The 27485-nt window shown below is 36.0% G+C and overlaps 1 protein-coding gene across 1 annotated transcript in view; it reads right to left on the bottom strand.

The window, feature by feature from the left end:
* AGMO (alkylglycerol monooxygenase) overlaps positions 1-27485 on the bottom strand; it is a 188904-nt gene that overhangs the window by 18148 nt on the left and 143271 nt on the right. The window lies entirely within an intron of this gene.

Here is a 27485-nt window from a genome sequence, read left to right as displayed (position 1 = left end):
CAGCTCACATTGGACCAAATCTGTGAATATGTGGATGGTGATAACACACCAGGATGAATCATGGGGCAAAAAGGTCAGAAAGAATTTTAGCCAATGAAAACAGTACTAAGGATTTATATACTTGTATCATTAAACTGCTTTATAAGCAATAGTTGTTTTTAAATAGGAAAAAACAACGCTTTTACTTTATATTGGTATGCCATTGAAACCCTGGCAGAAAACTGTGACTAAAAACTCAGATTGTATCAAAAGATCAAAAACCAAACCAAAATAAAATCTTGGATAGAGGAGTTTGCAGGTAGCATGTAGTTTTCTCTAACTAGGGCATTAAAGGACAAATAGAAGCATTACGTGTCCCCTGTATGCGAAGGAAACATGATCGATCAGTTTGGAACTTGGATGGTTATCCTTCTCAGTTACTGCAGTGATGTAAACCTTATATACACACATACCACTAGAAATCCATTACCTATATCAATTCCACAATAAAAAGCATAAATGTACAGGAGTTTCATGCGATAAGGGTATTGGAAACATGACTGGAAGAACTTCTTGAAACAAGTTTGGTTCCTACAGTGATACGAAAACACACAAATATTTTGTCCAGAAAAGCCTACAGAACACAACAGAAGCTGAAGTATTTCCTCAAGTGCTGTGCTAAGCTTCAGTCTGTAATAAAATCACAAAATCTACAACACCTATATACAACAGAAAGATCAGGGAAGTCACGGTGACACTCAAAGAAGTACACATACAATGGGATTACAGTTCCTAAAATTCATGGGTGTATAAAGCAGCTTTTCTCTTTATGTTTTTGCTGTAATCTAATAACATACTGCAAAATAGAAATATATTTTCCATATCAGAGTTTCTGAAGTGACTAATGTAGCCTAGAGTGTGCCTTGGAATTTTCTAGAAAGAATATATTCTAAATTACACAGCGTTGTAGTTAACTTTTTTCTTTTTTTTTTTTTTTATTTGTATAAACAAATTACTCCTTGGAACATTTGTGTAGTTTCCGTAACTAAATGTGTGGCCTAGCAATCTGTTGCAAAAGATTTATTGTGCATATTTTTTCATGGAATGCTTAGCTGAAGCAGCACTCATATTAACGAATGCTGAAAAAAAAAGGAAAGAAAACATATATGTTGATAACATTTCCCTTAAAGGTTTTCTGCATAGATAGAATAACAGTGTGGCACGGAACTACAAATAAAACTGAAATACAAACAAATGAATTGACATAAACAAGTAAAATGTATCAAGGAAAATGAAATGCATGTAGTAAACTTCAGCTATAAATCCTAAATTTTGTAACTTAGAAGAAAAAAATAAAACCCCAACGTATCTTTAAACCAGAAAAGTGGCGTGGAGGTTTATCAATATTAACCATCTGAGTGGCCAGTTCAAACTGGCCACTCAGGTATTTGTTCCTTTCATGCAAGAACTCAGTAGTGCAGTTCAAACAGATAGTGGATCAGGTTGAAAAAATATTCTTTAAGAAATCAGGTATGTTTTCATAAAACTCCTGAAGATGCTTTCTTCCTGAGAAAATCAGTGCACTTGGGAAATACGTCTCATTGAGATGATTAAGCCCCTTTGAAGTTCTTTTCTGTGACAAAGCAATCTTGCCAGGTTGGTATGCTAAGAAATGGACATAGAGACATGTTGCAAAAATTAATCCCTTTTGCACATAATCACTAAAATAACAGTAACTTAAGTAATCAACTCCTGTAGGTTGGCACCAGGAGCTTGTTTTCATTTTTGTTTGCTGTTGCAACATCTCTTTAACAAGTATAGAGAGTAATCTTATTCAAAGCCTTCATGTAATTTAGGGTTGATCTTTTGTTTTCTTACTAAGAATTTGGTTTTGGCTTTCTTGCAAGTTAAAGATTATGAATTTGGACATGAAACATCACCAGTTAGATCTTTTTGATAATTTGCAATATATATACACACTGAAATTTGTTGTCTGAAAATCTCAAGTTTTAAACAATTAGCTGTCTTTTATTTCCTGATGGTTAATATTTATAAAATACCTAGAAGTTCTTTCTCCATCTGTTATAACTATAAACATATTTTTAACTTTGTAAAATTGGTATAAATAACATGAAATCATAAAAAGTAATCTTTTCTACTCATTCCTCAAGGAATAAGTGGCTACCAATATGCATGACTCCAGAGAATGAAGCACCAATAGTAAAAATCCAAATGACTAATTTTAGTGTCTTTAAATGTTGTCTGTTAATTTTTTTTAACATTTATTTCTAATCTTAGTAACTAACAGTGTTAATGGAATTTTTTAGACCAAATTTATCCCTTTGGTTTTCTGCTCGGTTGTTATTTAAGTGATATTATCAGTCCTGTCCGAATGATTAATAATTTATGTTAAACACAAACAAAATGACCACTTTGGTAATCTAAACTTTAGACCTCAGTTCAGTATTTCCAAACTGTCCCTCTGACCTGTTAGCTTGTCTGCATTGCCACCTGGAGGGCCTCTCAGCAAAGTCAGGTTGAATTCCTCGGGTGAGATTCGGTGTCAAGACTCCAGGACTTAAAGCAGCCTTTCCTGCCGCAGGAGGAGACCCCACTGCAGCTTCCCACTGCCCCCCACAAGAGGCAGCCCTGGAAAGTGCCGAGACAGCCTGGAAAATGTCTAGAAGCCTAACCAGGTGTTTGGTAATTAAAGCAAACAGGAGATAGCCTTCCCTAACTTCCCCTTCCCTCCACACTCTCTTTTACATTAGCACACATACTAACGATTAAATTAGTTGTGTTAATCATGAAGGTCTGACACTGGCTTAGTTAGAAACCACTTATGAGAAGCTGAGGAGATGAGACTACAGCTCTTTGAAAGCCAAAAGCAAAATGAAGAAATTTAAATTCTCCAGTTCAGCTGCACTATCTAAAATAGTGGCAAATAATTAGGAAAAAAAAGTCAGTCAAAACTTGGACCATTTTTAAAAAAGACAAACCAAAAAATCCCCTACTGATTAAATATAGAGCAAACGATACCCACAAGTCATCATATTTGGGAAGAAAAATAAGATTATGCTACTTTGAATGACTGTGAAGAAAAGTCTTTTATAACAACCAAAGATAGAAAACTGTTTTTAAAATAATGGAAACACAGTACATTTGTAGAAAGTATCAATAATATCTGATAGCAAGAAAAAATCCTGTTTTCCCCAAAATGACATATTTGCAAGAGCAAAAGTTTTCAGAAAAAAAATTTAAACCTTTTCCATATGTCCCCTAAAGACACATAATATTCCAGGCTAATTTTGGTTGCAAGTCTAGCTGGTCAAGCAGATACTTGTTAGTCAGAGCAGATCAGATCAGAATCTTCCCACAGATCCAAGTCATTGTGTATTCATGAAATGAGCAGATGCTACCTGACACACAGAGAAGACACTGCTGCACCAGGAAAGAAAGGCTGCTTTTGCAGATGTGGGATCAGTATGAGTCCAGAAGATAACTCCAGCTAGTGGTTGCATTATTTCTTCAAATGCAAGGAATTGTAATGAAATAGATTCAAACCTTACCCTATACACAATGGGTGAGTGTGAACTAGATAAAACACGAAGGAAAATCTTGAAAAGTCAGAACAGTAGGTTTTGGCAGAAAACACCATCTGTTATGGGTATGAAAATAATATCATAGGTACAGCTGTGTGTCTCACAAGAATAGCCTAAGGAGATAGAAATGCAAGTGGAAACAGAAAAAGAGAGAAACAAAAAAGTCATTTTAATAAAAATAAAGCTGAACTTTCAGGAACTAGAGAAATCACATGGAATTACTGACAGAGCGTTATTACAGAAGTTACTTCTGCAAGAGGGCAGTGTTTTGACTGCCTGTCACAGCACCTGGGCATGAGGAACCTTTCTTTGGCCAGGTACAACACCTTCTGCTGCTCTTATTCAGAGTGGAAGACCTCAGTTCCTGACCTTACCTCTTTTCTAAAGCTATCTAGAGATGGATGCTATTACTGAGTTGCATCTTAGTGCCTGGATTGGAGATCTCTTGCAGTAACTGAGTGAAAGCACTGGTTAGAAGAAATTGCTGCTAAGCTCCTTGTATTTCTACTGTATTTAAGGAAAAGAGAATTAATCTGGATGTAAATATTTATATCAAATAGAAATCCTAACATAAGCATACCATTTCATTATCCCAAAGCCTCACATTGACGGATGTGAATGAAATCTTTATAAAATATTCGGTAGACTTAAATGCCTATGACTAGAATATAAAACATGAAGGATGAAAAATAAGAAAACATTCATGCTCTGACAGAAAAACATAGGACTCTGACATAGAGGTGGGCAGGGTAGACACAGCACACAATAAAGCATATAGTCTCCGAAACAGTAAGAGCTTACTTTAGCATGCTTTAGCATGCCAAAACTACTAATCTGGTTTAGTGTTATGCTGGATACTGCTTTCTTATTTATTTCTTCTACAGATTTCTACACAGGAAATTAAAGTCTGTACTTACTATATGGCTGTTACTTAACTGTAACTGTTAGGCTTCAGTTAAAGTCTCTTTCTTTAGCAAAAGCGTGCTAAAATATAACAAATCAATAAGCTGGTTGAAACATGTCATGAAGGATTGATGTGGAAGCCAAAGATTGCTTCCTACTGATGGGAGAAGCCTTTCTGTAAATTACGTGTTTCTTTTAAATAAATGCCAAATCTATGAAAAAAATGAAATTCTTAAAAAACCCAAAAAAACCACAGCAAAGAATATGCAGTGTATATAACGGGACAGAGAATTAGTGAAGGGACAATCCCTCAGGCCAACTTACGTGCTAGATATAAAAAGAAAACAATGTGGGGAAGAAGAGAAAAGAAAAAGAGTAGAGCCAGGAAAAGGAAAAGCAGAGATTTAGAAGAGAGGCTACAGGAGATAGTGTTTGATGAACATCATACATAAACAAACAAAAAAAAAAAAAAAGGAGGAAAATTAAGGGAAGAAAAAAATCAACAATAATAGAAAAGAAAATTCAAAAAAGGAAGGGACAAGTATGAAAAAAATATTTGCAATTACTCATTCTAAAGTTGTGCAACAGAAGGTAAAAAAATCTCCATGTACTCCCTTTACATAGTGCATATGCCTTTCCTTTGCAACCTTTGCAGGCGAAAAGGCTTGCTGGTATTTCATGAAGTCCAGGTGTACAGAGTGGCTACACTGTCACCCAGTGGCAGACTCTGCCATCATTAGTGCTGTTCTGCTGGAGAGGACAAGGGTCATCACAACACCCTCTAACCTGGGCATTTCTGCAAGAGCACCAAACCATTTGGCTGTCATTTCATAAAGAAAAATTCATTTGACAGAAAAAGGGTTAAATTTAATACAGCTGGACAGCTGAGCAGCTGCTTTCATGATTTAAATAAAAATAAGCTGAAATCCTTGCTGTCAGCTCAATGATATATGACTTGTAATGGGATGTTTCCAACCTTTTCTTCCATATGGTCGCCTACGTTAGGTAATACACACAGCCTGCAGTGCAACCAGCTTCTCAGAAAACATCTGGGTCCCATTCCTGCTCTCTTAGCTTCAGTGTTGCCTCCCACAAACACAGATGATTCATAGGACAACATCCCTTTGGTTAAGGATCAAATTAGGACATTTCATTGATAATTTTATCATGCAACCCAACTGGAGTTATGGGAAAATGGAACTAATTCAAACAAGAATTTCTACACACATATTTCCACCCTCCTATCTTCAGTTGATAAAGTTAAGATTTCAGAAACAGATTTTAATGACTGCTTAGGAAAAAAAGAAAAGAAGAAAAAACTAGCCTATCTCCTGGGAGGAATGCATTTCCGCTTGATTTCATCCACTCTCTTGCCCAGTTTTAGAGTATTTCCCCCTTTAAAAATGTGTTTGCTGACAGGAAAATCATAACATTATACTTATTTCTAGAAGCTGAAATCAAAGCCAATTATTTCTTCTATTGATAAGAGATTAGGATCTGCTTCAAGTAAATTTTTTCATGTTGAAAAAATATAATGGAATAAAGAGGAAATGGACAATCTGCCCTGGAACACATGTGGTGACACAGGCTGGCTGCCTGGGGTTCTGCAAAGGAAAGATGAAGTTAGCAAGTATCAGCCAATCATTTCCTTGCTATAGGTCCCCAAATATTAATTCAGTAGGCCTTTGCTGTTCCATTACTTCAGTTTTTGTGGTCATGCTTTCGAACAAGAAGAACTGACAATGCCAGAATTTATGCATCAATTCACTGATTTGCACAGCTGGTTGCCCATAGCAATTGGTGGTTTTGTGTGAATGCCTCTCAATCATCTTTTCCAGCACACTTTAAAATCACCATGAGTTGCTTTGGTGTGATGCACCATATGTACCAAAACAACAACTGATCTATTGCACTTTCTGTCCACTCAGTTTTTTAAAATTGTACTTTTTCCTCCCTCACAATTTTCGTGAATGACAGAAAGTGGATTAGGGACAGAATTTAATCAGTTAACCATTATTAAATAATAAGACAGTAGCTTGCAAATGCATCTATATATAATTTGATATTAAAGCGTAACTGCGTTAATTCAGATAAGTCAAAACAATATAAGGATACCAACTGAATAACATAAGAACCCATCAGAATGACTCTATGCTTTTCTCTGTAGCACATGTATACTTTGCTATGTGCAAACATAAAATTTAAAATGCTGAAAAAAGGATCAGATTCCTGTCCACTCTATGTCCCAAGTATAAAATAAGATAAAGCATAAACCAGCAATAGTCTCCCAGGGACAGACGCATACAAACACACTCCTAAACTATTTTTCCAAGAATCATGCAGGGTAGTGCTGGGCCACCACCATGGCAATCTGCTCACACCACAGATTCACTGGGTCATGATCCTGCCCATAAGGGGACAGAGATAGGCTACTCTAGGGCAGAATGAATCTGGCTTTCAAGACTTTCTAAAGCATGCCAGGCTTGTCAGTGTGGGTCCCAGGGCAGATCAGAGTCAGTGCTATCAAAGACTTACAGCTGCCCTACTTCCAGCTGCCAGTTCTGTGATGTAAGCACATCACATACAGCACACACTCTCACCCAATGTGTTACCAGAATTTACTGAAAGAAAAAATCAAGGGTCACCTTTGTTTCAGAAATTCTGTATTTATTTTTGTGCAAAGATCTGCTGGTGCTTTTGTTTTACTGACAGTTAGAAATCGCTGAAAAGCTAAAATTGTGATTAGCTCTGCTATAAAATCTGTCTAACACAATAGCATGTTCTAGAATGACTGAAAAAAATACGTAACAGGACAGACACAAGGCTAGCTAGAAATATGTTGGGTTTACTACTAACTTACTTGAGTAATTTTTTCTCTCATTGAGTCATGATTTTTCTGTCAATTGAAACAATGTTCTGTTGACTTGCTGGGAAACAAACTCAAATTTAACAGCTTATACTCAGCAGCTCAACAAACTGGTATCAAAAGTCATTGACAGCTGAGCTGGGGATTGCTCTGCCTGGAGAAGAGAATACTCTGGGAAGACTTCCAGTACCTAAAAGGGGGCCCACAAGAAAGCTGGAGAGGCCACAAAGCTTTTACAAAGCCATGTACAGATTGGGCAAGGGGTAATGGCTTTAAACTGAAAGAGAGTAGGTTGAGATTAGATATGAAGAAGAAATTCTTTACTATGAGAGTGGGGAGGCACTGGAACAGGTTTTCAGTTAAGGGTTTCACCAAGAAGGGGTGGATGCCTCATCCCTAGCAGTGTTCAAGACCAGGTTGGATGGGGCTCTGAGTAATCCAACCTAGTGGAAGGTATCCTGCCCATGGCAGGAGGGTTGGAATGAGAGAATCCCTAGAGTCCTTTCCAACATAAACATTTCTACGACTCCTTGATACATATTAGACCATTTAAGTCAAACAGGAATGATAGGAATGCTTTTCAGAAGTAAGATGAAGTGCAACAGAATTTTCCACGTTATACAGACTGCTGTAAATAGCAGATTTCATGGAAATCTTTAATTTTTCAGTTTTGCAGGAAGGTATTTCATGTTTTCTCTAACAGGTCATTCACTACTGGAGACAAAATGCAATTTAAATCACTTTTCCTCTATGTGATATAAATTTTTACTCATTTTGGATATATTTCACTTCATAGTAAAATGCAACACAGTAGAAAAATTTAAAAATAATACAAAGCTTAATTTGAGTGTTCATTGCCAAATTTTAGCACTAAGATCAAATATGCATCATCTACGCCAGAAGTGATTTATGTGGAATGCTATAATGCACAGAGGAATTCTGCTCAGTGAATGTTTTCTTCTGTGCACTAAATGACTAAACTTCTGTGCACCTTATCTGCAGATTGAAAGTGATGGAAATAGAGAGCAGAGTGATCATACCACTAGTAGTGGAAACACCAAGAAAGAAAGCCATCAGCTACCAGTGCATGTGAGAATATCCTTGGATAAGGCACACATGCTCATTTCTTTGCTGCTGACACTCAGAACTGCAAATACTATACAATTCCATAGAAAGAAGGTGGCTGAATTGAGGCAAAGAGGTTTCGGTTGAGGAGAAAACAAGATCACAGAAATAGTACACCTTCCTTGTTTTGTTTGCTTTGGTTTGTTGTTTTTTTTTTTGTTTGTTTTTCTTTCTTACTCATAATTAGTTTTGAGAGACTTTGAAAAGGTGTGGAGGACAAGGACAATACATGAAGACAATGTATACTAAATACCAGCTACCTGCTGAATACTGAAGAAGTTACACTAAACCACAATACATTTGTGGCCAAATTCTCAGCTTCCTTAAACCTGCCTCAATGACTGAAGGGCTTAATGGTTAGCCTCTTTCAATTTCATCTCACTTGTACTTTATGAATCTGAGTAAAATAATACAAACCTAATGTTTCAATAAGTTCTGAATTCAGAGCTTGATACCTGCAGATATTGGTATGTCATTTTTGCTGCCAAAGCTAAAACCATAAAAGGATTAAAAACTGCATTCAATTCTAAATAGAAAAAAAAATGCTATCATAAATTTTCACATAAGACTCTACAACATGTAAAAATGGGGTTAATTCTAATCAGGTGGCATACTTAGGTTTTAGTTTTCCTTTCTTGTGACTGCTTCATTCCCTCATTTCATTTTTTCCTTCCCCAGACATCATTTTGATGGTGTTACTCTTAAGAATCAGCCATGACAGAAGCACAGAAAACAAACAAGCAAAAAAAGCAGAATGAGTCAACATAAACAATGACAACAGAATTATGAATTTATCTAAGAACGATTTCCAGTAGAAAGTCAAGCCAGTAGAATTGTGTGTAGACCACAACAGCATGCATTCAAGGAACTGAATGTGTATGAAACAAAAAGTACATCAGGGTGATGTATTTTCTTTTCACAAGGCGGGGTATCCAACCCATCATATATACAGAACTTTTCTAAAAATTTCTAAGACTATTTAGCTAAGAATTATCAATACTATAACTATGACCTACCTAAAGCATGGAGCAGAAGGCCTTTCCATGAAGAAAAATACGTATTTGAAGGATTTTTGGAAGACCATTTAACTCAAAAAGGAATCATAGGCATGCCTTTCTCAAAAATACACATACATCTGCAATTCTTTAAGATTCAGCTAAATGTGCATAAGCATTTACAAAACCATAAGCAGATGACAGATTTAGAGTATAAGAGAGTAACCAGAAGGACCAGCAAACTAGAAAAAATTCCATTTTACTCCTGTGAAAAATAGTATGTTTTGATGGGTGAAATCCCGAGGTGACTTGTGTCCCTACTCCTACCCTCTCCTTAATGAGACAGCTCAATGAGGTAACACAGGAAGCTGCAGCTTCTGAACAATATTCTCAATATCGTGTTATTGTGTACTGGGGTAAGCAATTAAAGTGAAAAAATGTAAAGAAATTCTTCTAGTAAAATGAGTTCCAGCAATTTTTCTTCATCTGCTTAACAGACACTCTGAGGCAAGAGATTTCAGCAGGAAGAGTTACCTAATCTAAAACATTCAATTCCTGCCTGAACTGATTATCAGGATATTCCCAGGTCATATCCCCTCATTTCTATTTCTTGAGATAAAAATAAATTTTTGAGAACATTTTTTTAGGACAAAGAGGTATTAGGGTGATTTTTCTTGTCCCTAACAGAGTTCTCAGACTGAATATATGTATTTTTCACCACTTAAGAATTTCAGAAAGAACCACAACTCACTATTAACCTTTGGACTTCCTATACAGCCCTGAAAAGCAATTCCTGAAATATCCAGGGCCACAGCAATATCATTCTGCTATACACTGCTCTCACAGTTATATATGCAGTCACTATAGTTCAAGACATGCTGGCCATGTTCCCTTTTCTAAAGGAAAAGCTTCATTAACAGAGTGGAGGTTTTGAAGATGGCCTTGAGTTGTTTATCATTAGCCTGTGATTCAAGGAAATGTTCACTTATGTTTGCTTTTGTTGGTGAAACACAGAAGGTTTGAAAATCCTCTGAAAAAATCAGGCTAAAGTTCAGTAACCTGTTCCATTAATTCCACCATGAAAGCCTAAATACAGAATAGGATATTGAATTTCATCATCTTCTTTTTCTCTCTACATAGATATTTTCTTCCAGGACTCATTCAGCACATAGTATCATAGGCAAGACCCAGAATATTTGAATGATTTTTTTTTCCTTATCAGGCTTAGTAATAATCACAATTCTTACTTTAAAGAAAATGATAACAACAAAAATTATCATAGAATAACATTGAATAATAAGAGTAAACTATGTACCCAGAATTGAAGTTAATTATAAAAGGAAAGAGAACGTGTCCTGAAGCCTAGGAGTTCATAACATTGCTGGGTGGGGACCAGGATGGTTACAGGAGGGAAAAAAGCCTGGAGTGTGGGAGATAATGCATGTCCAAGGACCTGCAAGGGTGGATAAAAGTTTCAACAGGAAGGTCAGAAAGAAACAGTTGGCAAATAGGGGTGGAATAGCATTCTTGAAGAAGGCTAATGGCAGAGACCTGGGTTTGAACTAAGGCTAGCTTGGGGAATTTTGTTAATCAAGTTGGAAGTTAGAAGCATAGTACTGCCAAGAATACGATGCTTCAGTGATACAAAGTGAACTTTAAGAATACATAAAGTCATTGGACTAAACACTTCCCTGATGTCTGGGAGAATTTAAAAAATTGTAAGGTCTGGGCATAAACAAGCAAAAAAACTTGTAAAGCTTATTTTGACTTTTCAGGTACTCAAGGTCTAACCTTTGCAGGCAAAGACAAGTGCACCTTCAGATACTCTGCCTGAGATGTGCAGGCTCCATGAAGTACACACAGTGTTTCAAAATTACCAAAACCCCCAGTTCATAAATACAGGCAAATGGAGGAACGATCCACCTAAGACACTTAATAGGAGGCTTAGGCCTCTCTCTCAAAGACGTAGGAGTGAAGGACATTCTTTTCTACCCTTCAACATTTTCACCTCTTCTTTGGATCTGAGTGCCTGGAAACGTTATTCATTTTAAAGTAAAAACTGGAGGAGAGTCTTGCACCTTCTGATGTTCAGTATGACCACTGAACCACAGAGAGAAGAAGTACAGATTTTTGGCTTGATCACTCAGTTTAGCCCTCACAACTGAGTTCAATTTCTTCACAGGATGTTGAAAACGTTGGTACAAAATTGAGAGCATCAAGCAAAAGTCCAAGAATGCAAGCATCCCCAAAAGGTACCTTGACCCTCTCCTTACCACTGGAGGCCCTAATTATAAAAGTATGGGCAAAATCAAACAGCAGAAAAGCATGGTGACCTTGAATCTTCCTTTCAAGTCCCAGACAGATTTGAGAAGGGCATTGCAGCTGCTACCCTTTTGCTAAGTGTCATGGGTTAAACCACTGACACTTGTAGTAGCTAGGCTCACTTCACTGATACACCTGAGAAATGGGCAGAGTTGATGCTGACCGTATTAGGAGAGCTGTAAATCAATTCACTTATGATGATCCTTGATGCAGTGTTTAGGTAACTGTGGTCTAAACCTCACCATATTAGTATATCCCAGCAGAATAAGTGAGAAATAACATGTCTGAGACTGTGTGCAGCCTGACCAGCAGAGCTGTACCTGAACTTGTCTGGTCTGTACTTTGATGCTGAAAACCTAGTGGCTTTGGCCGTCTCCCCAACTGGCTACCACAGAGCTTTAGGGACAAATTTTTCTGCAGCATCAAGTGTAGTGAAGGGCAGAGGGAAAAAGGGAGAATTTTGGTATGACTCAGAAACTGGATGTAGTTGCATGAAAGGTAGTCATGTAGGTATCTATCCCTATTGAACTTTGAAATTATTACTAGTGATAGTTTGCACATTAATGAATCTGAATAACCTTAGACATCTGGTAAAAGTATCTTGTGGAAAGAAAGCACATGAGGGATCTTCTTTTAAGTGAAAAACAGTCATTTAGAAAGTAGTACTGCTTATAAGGATTACTCCAGCATCCAAAACTTACCATATATGCATGCTCCTCTGGATACAAGCTACACTGATTTATTTCAAATACACTTAAATGAAAATTTTCCAGGAAACAAACTCAGCAAAATGCATACTGAAAATAAATTTCAAGAAAACAATGAATGAACTTGTAATGGAAAGGAAATATTTAAATTAACTTTTATTTTGCATATGAATCAAAAACTGTATGTTTTAAAAAGTCTAACTGGATGAAGAGTAACTATTAAATTTTAAATGCTATTAATTGCCCTTGGGTAATTATGAGGTAGGTAGCATATCTTATTTTTAAATGCAAAATGTATTGTAGAATGGTATAGTTTGCATTCAATATACTAATATTAAAAATAATATAAACTGTATGACTGCAGCATGGTGGAATTTGGCTCAGAATTTAAAAGAGAAACTCTTTCCATAAGACACAGTAAAGAATATCATATTTAAATAAGTTTAAGATGTTTTCAGTCTATTCTGTTTTACTCAAGACGAGGTTTTCTTCTTCAAAACAGCATAAAAAGAATTATATTTAAATAAGTTTAAGATGTTATCCGGTCTATTCTTTTTTTCCTTAAAAAACATAATTCATCTGTCAATGAAGACAATTAAATTGTTTCTCAAAGTTCCCTTCCACAAGTATAATGAAAATACCATTCCTATATAACCTATCAAAAGAAAGGAAAAAATCTCACATTCTATTATGACAGACAGACAAAATTGCCTTTAAAAATAAAATTAAAAGGAGAAAGCAATATGATAGCTTCACAGGTTTTGCTGACCATCAATAAATGTCAAATGAAATACAGTTTTTAAATCAGCCATTTTGAGACATATAGCAGAATGACTCAGCAGAGCAATACCTTTACAATTTAAAAAAAACCACAAAGAACACCTGCCATTAGCACCCTCCTCCACTCTCTCGCCCACACAATATTTTTCTATAGCTTCTTTTTAAATATATAATCATGATTTGAGAGAGCAGTGTATTTTGTTACTCTGACCAGAGTGAAAACGTAATTATCATTCTGTTTCATATTTTCTTGAAAAACAAAAAAAGGCACATACACAAAAAAAAAAAAAAAGAAAAAAAAGAAAAAAAAAAGCAGACAAAAAAAAGACAAAATATCCCCAAACACAAAACTGATTAGGTTAAATAATACCAAGATGAAAATTTCTGACATACAGGATGTCTGTAGTGTCAGTCACCTTCAGGGTGATCACTACAGTTCACATACCTTAAGGTAATATCATGATACATTTAGACTACAGCAATAAAGCAGTCTTTTAGAGCACAGGGGTGCTTCTAAGGAGAGAGAAAAAAAAATAAAGAAAAGGGAAAGATTTCTAAAGTTCACTGGTTATATCTGGTTCCACTGAATGCAGAATATTTGAACCTGCAGAGAACCCAGTCATCCATCATTGCTGCAAGCCCCAGCAACATGGTCTCAACAGGACATCAACATCATCTCCAGCTCATTCACCACCATCTACTTTTTTAAACACTTTGCATATCCACAAAGCGTCCCTAATCATCTAACATGCACAATGAGTTTGTCCTTTATTCTCCATCTACTTGCAAAGTACATTTGCTATGCAGCACTTTCATCTTCAGATGCACAACACAATTTGAGATAACCTAAATCTGCAAAAGTTCCCAAGATTTTTTTACATTCAGCATAAAGAGAATTTGTAATATTTCTTTCTCTTCAAACCTCTGAATTGGAAGAAAAGTTGTTCCCACAGGAAAAGATACTTGGGCACATCTTCTCTTAAAGTTCAGAAAAGGAAAACAAAAAAATTTCTTAAGCAGAAAAACTAGGACATCTTGAAGGTAATGCTCTTTTCAGTCAATTAAATCCAAATCCTACAAAACTGTTTGACAATATGCAAGCCTTGTGTGTGCATGCCTTTTACTTATGGACTTGGAGGAGTGTGGCGGGGGGACACAAACCAGCCAATTACTTATATGTTTCACCTAGGAAATGGAGTCAAGCTAGAGGGAAATTTGAACTCTATGATGGTTGCATGCTGGTCTAAACAGTGTTGGCAAGGGTTGGGGTTTTTTTAAATGTCATGCTAATAAAGTGATTTAGGTGTTCTATCAATACTGTTTGACTTGACAGTACCGCAATTCAGTGACTAGGGACAATCCTGTTGATTCTGAATAACTGTTGATGTAGAATGACCATGTACAGATGCTCTTGAGATTTATACAGCAGACTAGGTTTGAATGCATTAAAATGCAGAAATTCTCCCTGCAGAAGAAATGAAAGGAGTTTCTGAGGGAAGTTAGAGTGTCTGTAGCTCGTAATTTGAGAAAGAGTATGTTTGCCCCACCTTCAGATTAAGGGACGATTTATGGGCATCTTTGTAAACCTGAATGAACAAGGAAAATCAGATTATATTAAAAAACTCACTGTCCCAGCAGAGGTATGGAACTTTCTGCTGCACTGCTAGAACTCGGGTCATTTGGAAGTAGTTTGATAGACTGAATGATATATTAGAAAGAAACATGGATTTATTTCATGCTCCTGCAGTGCTGAAACAGCGAATGGTTTTGTTAAGTAGGTGATTTTTCTACTTTAAAAGCCCAGTTTCATACCAAAAAAAGACCCATTTATGAACTCAGTTATACAGTCACAGATTCATTTCCTGTCTTTATATTTCCAGTTTGCTTTCAAAGTTATTCCCTTCTTCAGTTTGCCTTTTAAAGGAATAAACTGCTATTGAAATTGTGGGGGCAGAAAAAAAAAATCACATTTCCTCCAATGCACTTGTGAATTTCATTATATGTAAAAAGCAGTTTTTAGTTGCAGAAGCCAATATTGCTCAGAGGAAGTTGAGTGGAGGGGCAGCTGGAGGTGAATGGCTGGTCTATACTTTCTGTGACCTGTCAAGCTGAAGCACACGCATGTGTAGGCCACTGACAACAGAATGAACCTAAAAAAGGTGGAAAATTCTTCTGGTGTCAAGGGAAAAGCCTTGGAGGATTAGTTGAAAACACTTGCAACAAATTGCTGAAGTCATTTGAGTTCAATTTATGTCTTGTTGTGTTGCAAAGTGTGACAAAAATTTCCTACACTCCGTATCTTTAATTTCCTTTTTCTTCCCCTGAAAACAAGCATCGATAGCGATGTGAGGGAAAAGCAACAAAATGAAAGGGACTGTGGTTTTTTCCAAATGTAGAAAAGTGTTTTTAGACACTAAGGGAAAAAACCTCCCCAACATCAAACAAACACCCTATTAGCAGAATGCTAAACCTCAAAAATATTAAATTTCCAAACATTCCACTGGTAAAAAATTTACTTCTAAAGTATCTGATGTTAGATTAACTTATATCAGAAAGCAAAGTGATAGTGTGCTACTTTTCCAGTATTTCTGTCACTTTTTTTTAACTTAATGAATAAGCTAGCAACATTGCCTTTTATGCCATTAAATTTGAAAGAGTAGCATAAATTTATGATTTTTAATTCAGTGTGGTTTTTAATGAACTTTTTTGGGGGGGTGTATTTTTTAAATTACTGCCACAAGACCATTTGCCAAATTTTCCATTTGCTTCTTTTCTCCTATTTTTCTTTTTCTTCTGTGTGACAAAAGGACCCCTAAAATAGTTTGACAACCTCCAATTTGCAAAGGTTACATACTATCTTGCAGATGAAATTTCACCATGTGACAAGTTCTGTGGCACTAAATTGTAAACAAAAACTAAACCCCACACAACTAAAAATTTAAAATCAATCTATTTCCTCCTCTGTACCATTGTATGTCTGTGGATAGTTCTACCTGAAATGATAATACAGATTCTTCTGTGGTTAAGCTATCTGCATTAACAGACTGCCTTTCTATAGCCTTCAAAGCCATTTCTGAAATGCTTCATAACATATAACATGAAAAAGATATTCTCAAAAATATATGTAAATAAGAGCTCTGCAAATTTTGAATTTGAAATGTGTATTTTCATAAATTAATAAAAATGTTGCTTGCAGAGCAAGTACAGAAACAAGCAGATAAGAAGCTTTCCTTAACAATATATCTATTTTCACAATGCATTTATATTTTCAGCAGTGTTAGTTACACTGTGACAAACTTAATCCACACGTACTGATTCAGTAAATAGTATTTGTGGAATAATTGGACCATTCCTTCCTTGATTAATTATAACTGGGTTATTAATGCTCAACTGTACATCTGCATATTTTATGAAAGGTTTTTCCACTCAGAATAAATGCTCAGGTGCTGAGAAAACTGATGGGGTGGAACAAAGGCTACTTCTGGTAAGCATCAGCATTTTGGAAAAATTTAGGCTTGTTTCATTAAGTAGGATGAAATAGTAATAAGAGATGGAGATGTCCATGGTTATGCCAACTTAACCACTTGTTTGTTGACAAATACACAGAGTAGCAGAGCTAGGCTTAGGGAACTGCTTCATAATGCCTTTAGTGATGTGCAAAAGATGCTAAGTGAAAATAGGACCTGATTCTAGCCTCAGAGAATACGCAAATATGAGACCTATACACATAAGAAAATAAAAAGAGTGGATAAAAACCTTGAAAATAAGCCCAGAAATGTCAGGTAATGGAGCAGCAATATGTTTTTGCAGATCTCTGAGTACCAGAGTTTTGGCTTAGCTCCCAGCTTCAGAAGTTGGATCAAGCTAATCTTCATTTTGCCAAAGCTGATGGAAGCTCTAAAAATGTAAATCTGAGCTAGAGCATAAAAAGTGAAAGAATATTTCTTGCCTTATACAATTTTTCAAAGCACATAAATTTTAAAATTAAATACCGGAACTCTGCAAGGATTGGACTATACAAAAGTCATAATAAGTTACCAAAATTAATGGAAATTAAGCAGTAAGCTTTTTCAGGATTATAATGTGATGCAAGTGTTGAGCAGAGTGATGACAGGTCTTCTGCTCCTATAGATATGTGTATTTCATAATTTGTGCTCAATGGTTGCACTAAGTTAAGCTATTTAAAGAAATCAACAAATTTGTAGATTTTCACCAAACAACATGATTTGTCAATCTACCCCAGCATTAATCATTTAACAAATCTCCTTAATAAATTTTGATTTATATGAAAAAAGTATTAAAATATTATGAGTCATTATCACTTAAAAACTAGAGAAAATTGATATTTATATACACCCTAAACCTTGTGATTAAAAAAAAATATTAGAAGACTTGGAGTTGAAATACAAATTGATGGCTTACACTTAGATGTAGAATTCAGGTGCAACACCTGGGCTGAAGCACAATGGCATTATTGGGCAAGTTTGACCCTTTTGTAACTTTTTGGATCAAGTTAGAAAAATGCTAAGCAATAAAGTAAGTCATACACAGCTATTTGTTCAGGAAGCGTACATGTGAAGTAAGTATGCTTCATAGTAGTGGTGTGAACGTCACAGCTAATTCATATAAGGTATATCTACATTGTCTTATGAAGTGACAAGTTATATAAGAACAGCTGATACTTCATGTTAATGGTAATATCCATTAACTATGTCTAAGTTGATAACCCAAATTCCACCAAGACAGCTGTTCTGCTATACAGCACCCCTGAAACACATGAAATTACTTGGTTTGAACAAAAAGAGTAACTTCCAGAATGTATCCATGCAAATACTGTTTACTGGTACAATTCATTTCAACTACCCTAATGCCTAACCTGTTCCAACCCCTTGCCAATGCATTGTATTGTAACTACTGCTTAGTTTCCAAATAGTGGCATTTTTTTTTTTTTTGGTTGAACTTTTTTCCTTCTGTCTTACCTACATCCTGGACTGTGGAAAACAGACTCTTTCCAGCATGATGAAATGGTGAAACTCAACAGAAACCTAGCTATTACTGCAAGACGAACAATAATAACATAAGGTGGTGCTGTTAAGTCAGTGTACTGACTTTACGTAATTATTCTTATTATATGAGTCAGTAATTTTTAGACGTGGGCTCAGCTGTACTGTTGTTCTGGGGTTTTTTTCCATAAGGAACATCAGCCTCACATGATTCTTACCTTTCTCCTTTTTCACTTGCTTTCTCTGGGAATATCCAGCTAAAGGATAGAATCCTAGCTCACTCAAAATGTAAACCAAACCCCTCAACTTGCTTTACATAGCCTTTAAAGGAGCATAAGAAACTGAGTTCCTCATCTCCTGATTGCAAGAAGGGACAAACCTGGAGACTGAACATATGAGAATGTGAGGTGGATGACAAGGGAAAAGTAGTAAATGAACTCTGTTCTCAGTATATATTCCAAATTTTGACTAGGAAGAACCTAAGGTGCAAGGATGTTTACCGCAGTGTTTTATTTGAGATCATAAATCAAAACTAAAACTCCTGATTTATTCATCCCCACTTCCTGTGCTTTGGTTCACATTGCAGCTCTGAAGTGCTAGAATTGGATTCCTTTGGGGTGAAACACAACTGGAAGATGCCTTCTGGCAGCTCTCCTGATGCTCTCCAGCTGCTGCTGGGCATTCAGGCTGAAGAACAGCCCCAGTAAAACATGCTCAGTGCAGACTGAGGTACCTGGAACCAACCATTTCTCTCTAGAGATCAGCTTCCATTGTGCTGTGCAACTTTTCGGTGGAGCCAGAGCTTTTGGTGGATCCACAGGACTCAAGAGAGAACCAGAAAGGCCCAACAGTTGTATTGACACCTCAAAACAAGTAAGAAATATCGCTTTCTGAAGCAAGGGTACACAAGAGCTAGGAAAACTTACTGGTTTTGAAATGCAACAAAATCAAACACTTCTTAAAAAGTGGAAGAAAGCATGAGAAGTGATGAAGCTTCTCAGAAAAGATTTTTTGTGGATTTGTTTGGCAGGTTGGGGTTTTTTTAGTTTTTTATTCCAATATTTTTGACAAAAAAAAGAAACCTGCAAGCATGGAGTAAAAAGAATAAAGAATGACATATGTTCTAGGAAATGCTTAGGACGTAAAACTACCTAGAAGTGGGATGTTGCTGACACATACTGGCAAAAAATTCAGTCATGAAATGGGAAGATTACCAAGAGAATTTCTTCTGTGTTACCTCATTCTTCCACAAAAGATAAATACTTGGTGGTGAAAGCATAGTTAATACCCTATTTTCTTTTAGTGTTCAATAAAACACAAGAATAATAAAAAATACTGATAACACTGCATTTCTACAGCAGAAAAAATGGCAAACTAGCTTTGCTCACCTAAAAAAAAATCACAAAAAGCTGCAAACATTTTTAACCATAGTAATTTAATTTAAATGTTAATATCTTGCTCAAGACTTGAAAAAGAAAGAAATAAAAAGAGCATTTATAACATTAAATCAAATTACATTAAGAAATATGAAATAATATGCAACTAAAAATGTTAATGTCTCTATGAAAACCCAGATATAATCACTTTGAGCATTTTATAAATATTTCCTGTAAGTACTTGAGGTGTCTTAAAATGCAACTTAAAAAATATGGAATCAACTTTAACGTACATCACAAGTGTATTTAAATACACTGTGCAGTTACTTTGCTACGTGAATAATGAATATAACAAGTCGGATAAGTTATGGGTGATTCATGCTTGTTGTTTTGTAAGTTTACATGAAAAATTATGGCAAACCATGCAGAAGAAATCCTGAACAAGGAGTGGTGAACATCTGTGGTGTTTCCTCTCTGAGAAAAAGAAAAGTTCATATCCCACCCAGGGAGAAGAAATGATCCTGATAAAGAATGTAAGTGATCTTGTTTGACCTGTGACACAACACTAGTGCTGACCTCTGTGCCTAACCACAATGCATGTTTTTTGTTATAAAAGGGAGCAAGTGTGCATTGCTAAAAAGGAATGCAAGGAGTATGAATGATGCTGAAAGTCAGAATGAACTATTGATTGTGGAAGTGAAAGTATGTTTGTTCAGGTAGGTATGAAAGGCTAAATGGAGGAGGAAATGGAAGAAATGCAAGAAGAAAATTAAATAAATCTACTCATAACCAAGCCTAGAAACAAACTCTAGAAACAAATCAAAGAATATGCCATTTCCTTGAGTCTCCACAGACCAATACTGTGCTTAAAAACATATTAGAACTTCTAATTATAAGCTTTAAAGCAAGAAATAATTCTAGTATTGTCCCATAAGATTAAAAAAGTACCAAAATGTTAATCTATTTGGGAATATTGTTCATCAGCATTCTATATCATTAATCTAAATCTTCAAATTATAAATTTAGGATTCTTAACTCATCACATGGAAACCATGATTAATCGTTCTCATCCAGAAACCATACACCCCATCATTTTTTCTTCAGAAAAAGCAAACACTGTTATTTTCCAATATCTGGATGTGTAAATATTTCTAATATCGGGATAAATATAACACACTGTTACTGAAAAATGAGCACATGAGAGATTTTAACTGTCAGACTTCCCATGTGGCAACACTAAAGTAAAATAAAATACAATTGGCTGTTTACTGACAATGTCTGCTATCTCCAGTTCAGGAAACAGCCCACTTAACATCCAGTCCTTATAAACATATTGTCTCTGTAGGTCTTTTGTTACATATGATCAACACAACAGATGAAAAGTTGAAGTCAAAGTTAATCCATGTAATCTCAAAGCACAAATCAGTGCATTTCTTTTCACACTCAAGAACAAGGATAATTTATTATGGAAAATCTGGAAGGAAAGGATTTTATTAAAGGAATTCACTGCAGCTGAAAATTTGGCCTTTAATTATAAAAGTGAATAATAGAAAAATTAGAAAATGCTACAATAAATTTAATTCTACTGCAGCTATTTCTTTTGGAACACTCTAACTTAATCCTGAAATATAAGCACAAAAGATTAACACTGCCAGGTCTGATGTACAAATCTTGGTAATATGTGAAGGAATTGGACAAAGAGAGCCTAACCTGTCAGCAGTCAACGTGCAGTACATTTTTAGCAACAGTAAGAATATGTTTGATGGAGATAGATGACTCAAAAGACAGGAAATATAACATGGAATTTTACATCCCTAGGTCTCAAGTTCAAGGGCAGGACCCACAGTACAATGCCTAAACTTTAGGCACCTGCTACAAAATTGTAATCCAGATTCCACTCACTCTACATAGACATTTAGATACCTTAAAAATGTACATAGAAAATAAACATTTTTAAAATTACATCCAAGAGGATTAGGACAACAAACAGAGAACCCAAATGAGCACTCACAGAAAAATACCTTTTCTCCACAGAGAAAAGCACTCCAATTTATAGCGCAATTGAAGACTACTGGATCTAACTGATCATTTATAGTACAAGTCCCTCTTCAGGGTGAGGTTTTCAAGCCTAAATTGAGGCATCCAAAATAATGGGTGCCTCAAAGACCTGAAAAAACTCCCTTTTTTAAAAAATGTAGGCAGAGAGGCAAATGCTGATATTTGCAATGGCCTCTTACCACATTGCACCCCCTTCCAAAACTAATTTATTATAAAGTAATTCAAGAAGTTGTTCAGGATGATTACATCAGTTTTCTCCTTAGTCCAAAGGATTTTACATCCACATCCATTGTTTTGCATGCTCCAACTGCCATACTAAAATTCTATACTGAAAAAGGGAAAACACTGTTCCACTTCTGTTGAAATTATACCCAAGAACACAATAAAAGTCTTAAGAACTGAGAGAAATGTCAACAAAAAAAGGCAAGCATGATTCTACAGACCACTGACTTGAGATCTCTAAATTCTAATCCATGCTTTTATTGCTTTTTATGCAACTTCAACATGAAACTTTGGATAAAAAGGACAGTCAGCAGGTAAAATAATAGAATCTGGAATGGTTTGGCTTGGAAGGGACCTTAGAGATCATCTAGTTCCAATTCCACTGCCAGGGGACAAGGACATCTTCCACTAGATCAGGCTGCTTAAAGTGCCATCCAACCTGACCTTGAACACTTCCAAGGATTGGGAAAGTCTGCTGATTTAGCTACTGGTCAGGAAGGTATAAAATGTCATGGCACTTGCAGGTCCAACCTCCTTTCAAGATGCAGCAGCTGTTTAGTTCTAGCTGTGAGAACCAAGTAGCCGAAGTCTGGGTAATTTTAGTTTAAGGAAGCACTTTTAATGACAATCTTAAGTTTGAGTGCTTCAAATAGTCTCTCCTGAGGTTGTAAATCCTTCAGCTACCAGATTAGTCTAGCTATAAATCAGCATATCTGGAGCTGCTGCCAGTTGATGAAACATTGGCAATACATTGCATGAACATACTTGTATTTGCAGAAGATATTCATCAGCTGGCATATCTTCTTCCCAAACATGGTCTAAGCAGTGAACAAATGAATAGCATTTGGAATAATGGAAAGCAGTGGAATAAAGGAATACATTCATCTGGCCAAAAATGAGGCATACTGGCCAACTTAACAATGTTTATTAAACTTCATTTATTTCAGTATCATCATCCAGTAGGTAGTCCCACCATAAATATGCACACACTAAAGGGAAGGCATATAAATACTTCTGTTGTATTTGATGAATTTCCTTACAGCTTTGCTCATTAAATTAATTTAACTACTATGGGTTTATGCTGTATTAAAACATGGAATTATATCAATGCCACCTGTAAGACATCAGAAATTCTAGTCAGTAGACTGGTTTCAGAAAAAAAAAACAGTTTAAGGAATATAATTTAAATCTTTAGCTTTTGCAGGTACTCATAATTGAGGGCATAATATTTCATCAGCAATTACAAATGAGTATTATTAAATTCAAATGGATGGCTGATTTGTGAGCACATCTGAACTCTCAGATGTCCAAGTGACATCAGTTCTCCCCTCACAACACATATCCCACTTTCTTTTTCTATCCACGAATCATTAAGCAAGCACAAAAATACAGGACCAAATTTTCAGAAGTCAGCATGTGGTAATATGACTTTTTTGAATCAGAGACAGTCTACAGACTACATTGTTTTTCATAGTCCCAAAACAGGTCCTAATAAAGCATTGTATCATTTTAATTGAATCTAAAATAAAGAAAAGGCTTCATAAGACCTTCTTTCCCAACAAATAGAAAATTTCTATCTCATTCTCTTAGTAATAGCAGTGGCCCACTTCTTAGAATTAATCAGTGTTCTTGCTCTGCTAATGAGTGTATTATTAGTAGCAGTGCCAGAGACTTGAAGGATTTCTTCTGATTTTATGAATTTCATCATCATTCAAACTTCAGTATAAAGCAACATGTCTTTTTACATCATATTTTATAGAACATTAATTTTTCTGCCCTGGGGACTTGCACAGACACCTCAGCCTCATCTCCAACAACTGCAATCAAAACTCTTGACATGTCCTGAGGTTGAATCCATTAAAGTGTAAAGGCTCTGACATTTTTGAGCATTCTCTTTATGTTACATTGACAAATGGAGGGGTTTTGTATTTCATTGGTTAAGAAGGAGTCAGGTTTTAGTTATTTGAACTTAGGGTAGCTTCATTCATGGATCAAAAAAGACCTCTTGGGGCTTCCAAAGTCTTAATTATTTTAGAGCTACAAGGCATGATTTGGTAGAGATTTGGGTAATGGGAAACATATTCTTCTGGGATCACTGCACTTTGGGGAGCTTTCCAGCTGTGAAACAGGCTCTCGAACTTAAAAGCTCTCCAAAGCTCTACCTGGCCTCAGGCCCAAATTTCCCTGTAACAAAAGTTGACTCACAGAACTAGTGTAATATATGCAACCAAAAAACTGCAACATTAAAGAACTGGTAAGATTTATGATAACACTAAAAGTTGTTAAAGTGTTTTTAACAGGTCAGCTTTTCACATTTAGAAGCAGAATTTCGTTTTTATATAATCACCACATATCTAATTCCACAAGCAAAAGTGACAGCTATTTTATCATCCAAGATATCTAAGGAGGTTTGCACATGACAGTATTAACTTATTAAAATAAAGTGAATGTTCCATTTGACATCATTCAAAATGATAAACATCTCTTTTTACTTTAGAACTGGTTTTCTGGAAAACTACTTATATGATGATGTCTCATTTATTAGTTAATGTAGGCACAAATAAATAATAAATCCATTGAAATGTCTGTGTGTCTAACATTAATTACCCTGCACCATTTAAACAAAATGTATCACTTTCAAGGCATATTTATCAACAAAATACATATAAGGCAGGTTACTATTAACCCCATTAATAGTAATTTTACGTTGTATGTACAAGCAATGGTAGATAAGAGCTGTCTACACAGTTTAGGATCTGAATATAGTGTGATCTTCATTCACAGTTATATGTATCATAAAATTTTCTACTGCCATCAGTACAAAAAATAGTAACATGAATACTACAATAAGAAACCTGAAAACTAGTAACTTTCAACAGTAAATTAAGAAATCTAAAATATGGAATTTTATAGACTCAAGTCTATACAAAAGTGTACAGAAAACCTTAGGTTCCAGAACAGACGTTCAGCATAAAGTTCAGTTTGCACTCCAGTATGATGGTTTCTTATACAGGTCAAACTGAAAACATCTTCTCAACATGAGGACACTTATAAAAAAGTGAAGGAATTATGTATGTCATTAAAGAAAGCCATTAAGCTTGAGGAAATGACACATGCACAGAAATCACACACAGCAACCACTGAAATTCCCTACCATATCAAAACATCAGAAAAGCATTCCATGAGAAAAACCCTTCCTCTGCTGAAGTGTAGGGAAAAACTCTTTCATGTTTATGGGCTCCATTTGAAGTCTGGAACCCACAAATCTCCTGTATTTGAGAAAAAAGACTGTAGATCAAGTATCTTTTGGAGTCTCTATGGTCTCTCCCCTACTCCTGACCCTAAAAATCTTGTATATCCTGTGTTCTACTCTGCAATAATGACACTTTTTAAAAAGCTTCTGAAGGGGAATTATTATTACAGCTTCAATTCTATACCATAAGTCACTTTGAATAATATGCCTAAGCACACATTATTGCTTCATTCTGTCCTGATCCCTGTTTATGTATTTATGTCTCTTCTTTATATTACAATTTCTTCACATTTCTGAGAGAGCACTCCAATTGTCTAACTGAAGAGTAACACAAACACTGTCACCTTTCTGGTATACATGATAATGCTGGCCATCTGGAGACCCATCTGGAACAGAGAAATGCAGAGGAGTAGAAGACAGAGGCAAGCTCAGCCCAGGTGAAACCTGGTCTGTCCTAAGCCAGAAAAAAAATTCTCTTAGCCAGAAAAAGTCTCTTTGTTTGATCAGCTCTCTGCAAAGAGCATGGTACTTTGAGACTGTGATTCACCAAAAACAGCATTTAGGGAAGAGACAGGTTTGCCAACATAGGCACAAATTGAGATGTGAGCCATTTCTTTGTGAAACAATAGGGTAACAGTCAAAATAACAAGTGTTCCTGGAGTTAAGAGCATTATGGAGCCTTAGAGGCAGCCATGGGCTCCCAGCTCCACTGACTGGGGACATGGGCAGGGAGATCTCAGATAGTCACGTGTATGATTCACTGTGCAAGCCACGTCTTGCTGGGTTCACTAGTTTATGCTCTTTCCTGAGCAAAATCTGGTAGCCTGCTCTTGGATAAAAACTCTGTAGAAAAAATATAATCATGTTTGTCAAATGCCAAGACTGGGCTAATAATACAAGTTGCAGTCATCAATTTCAACATCTCTGTATTTATGTAGGATGTGCATCTACAGCTTAGGTAAGTTGCCATGGATAACTCAAAGCAGATGGTCACAATAATTAATTGGCAATAAAACAAAAATCTCAAAACAGTAATGTGTGGCTGTCTAATAAAGTTTTAAGTGGATGACTCTTTTTTTTATTAATTTTTATTTTACTCAAGCATACTTTTAGACACTAGGAATGAAGGAATTCGGAATTTCTTTTCAGAAGGGAGACAAGTTCAGAATAAATCTGAGAGTCGTTGACAAGTATAACAGAGAGCTTGAAAGAAAAAGCACTTCAAAGTGATTTTCTTTGGGGCATTATCCTTATATAGTAGCACTGGCTGATGCATTTGTATAGACTGAATGAAAGACCACACTGAACACACAATGTATGTAAAATGAGAAAAAAGTATTTGCATCTTTGAAATGAATTTACCTGAAAAGAAACCATTCAGGTTTCCTTTTGTTCTGTTCATTTCTTGAGATTATTATGAAGGAAATACTTAGTAAAATCAAAAAGGTTGTTTATCTCAGTATCCACAACAGTGGCCAAAAGCAAATACCTAAGAAAAAATGCTAGTACTGGGCAAGCATGCAGTAATATCTTTCCAGAACACCCTCCCAGTCTCCAGTGATTTCCAATTCACAAAATTAAGGGCAAGATTTATCTGAAAGAAGATTACACACAATGCCTATTGGTAGAGGTAACAGCTTTTACTCAATACATCAGCTAAATGATATTCATTCAGTAAAAACTAGTATGTTAATAAAACTGTTATTTCAGTGGTTGCACTGCTTGAAGCCTCAGATGTCTCTGGTGCATACCCCCAAGCCACAGGGCATGTTTTATATCTTCACTTAGAGCCTCCTGAAAGGCTCACTGCCTGCAGGGTAGGTGGGTCTGATAAGGACCCTCAGAGCTGCCCATAGACAGCACAGATGCAGCTTCTGTCAGGGCTCACAGTGACAATCAGAATGACTCTGAAGCTGGTTTTCACACAGGATGGACTTGCCTGTAACATGGACAAAGGGCCTGTTAAAATGCACTCAAGCCTCGCCAAAACATCCATAGCTAAGTGCTAGGAGTGAGACTGTGCACACACACAGGTTTCCTGCAGCCTGCCACTAAGCCAGCAGCAAAGCTGGAAGCTTGAGCAGAGCATTTGCCCCTCTTGCTCTTCAAAGACACAGATGCTTTTGAGCCCTTATTCCCTCCTATCTGTGGAGTTATCCTAAATATTATGAAGCGGTTGGTAATGAGCTTGTCAAGCTCTTCAGACCCTACTTCCCAATGCCTTGAAAATATGTGTTTTAAGAATTTCCAAGGAATTAAGCTAGAAATAGAATTCCACAACCTAACAGATTTTG

This window comes from Chamaea fasciata, unplaced genomic scaffold, assembly GCF_029207755.1.
Source record: "Chamaea fasciata isolate MVZ Bird 193981 ecotype frontalis unplaced genomic scaffold, bChaFas1.0.hap1 SCAF_1, whole genome shotgun sequence".
NCBI classification, from domain to species: Eukaryota; Metazoa; Chordata; class Aves; order Passeriformes; family Sylviidae; genus Chamaea; species Chamaea fasciata.
This window is presented reverse-complemented; position numbering and strand designations above follow the sequence as displayed.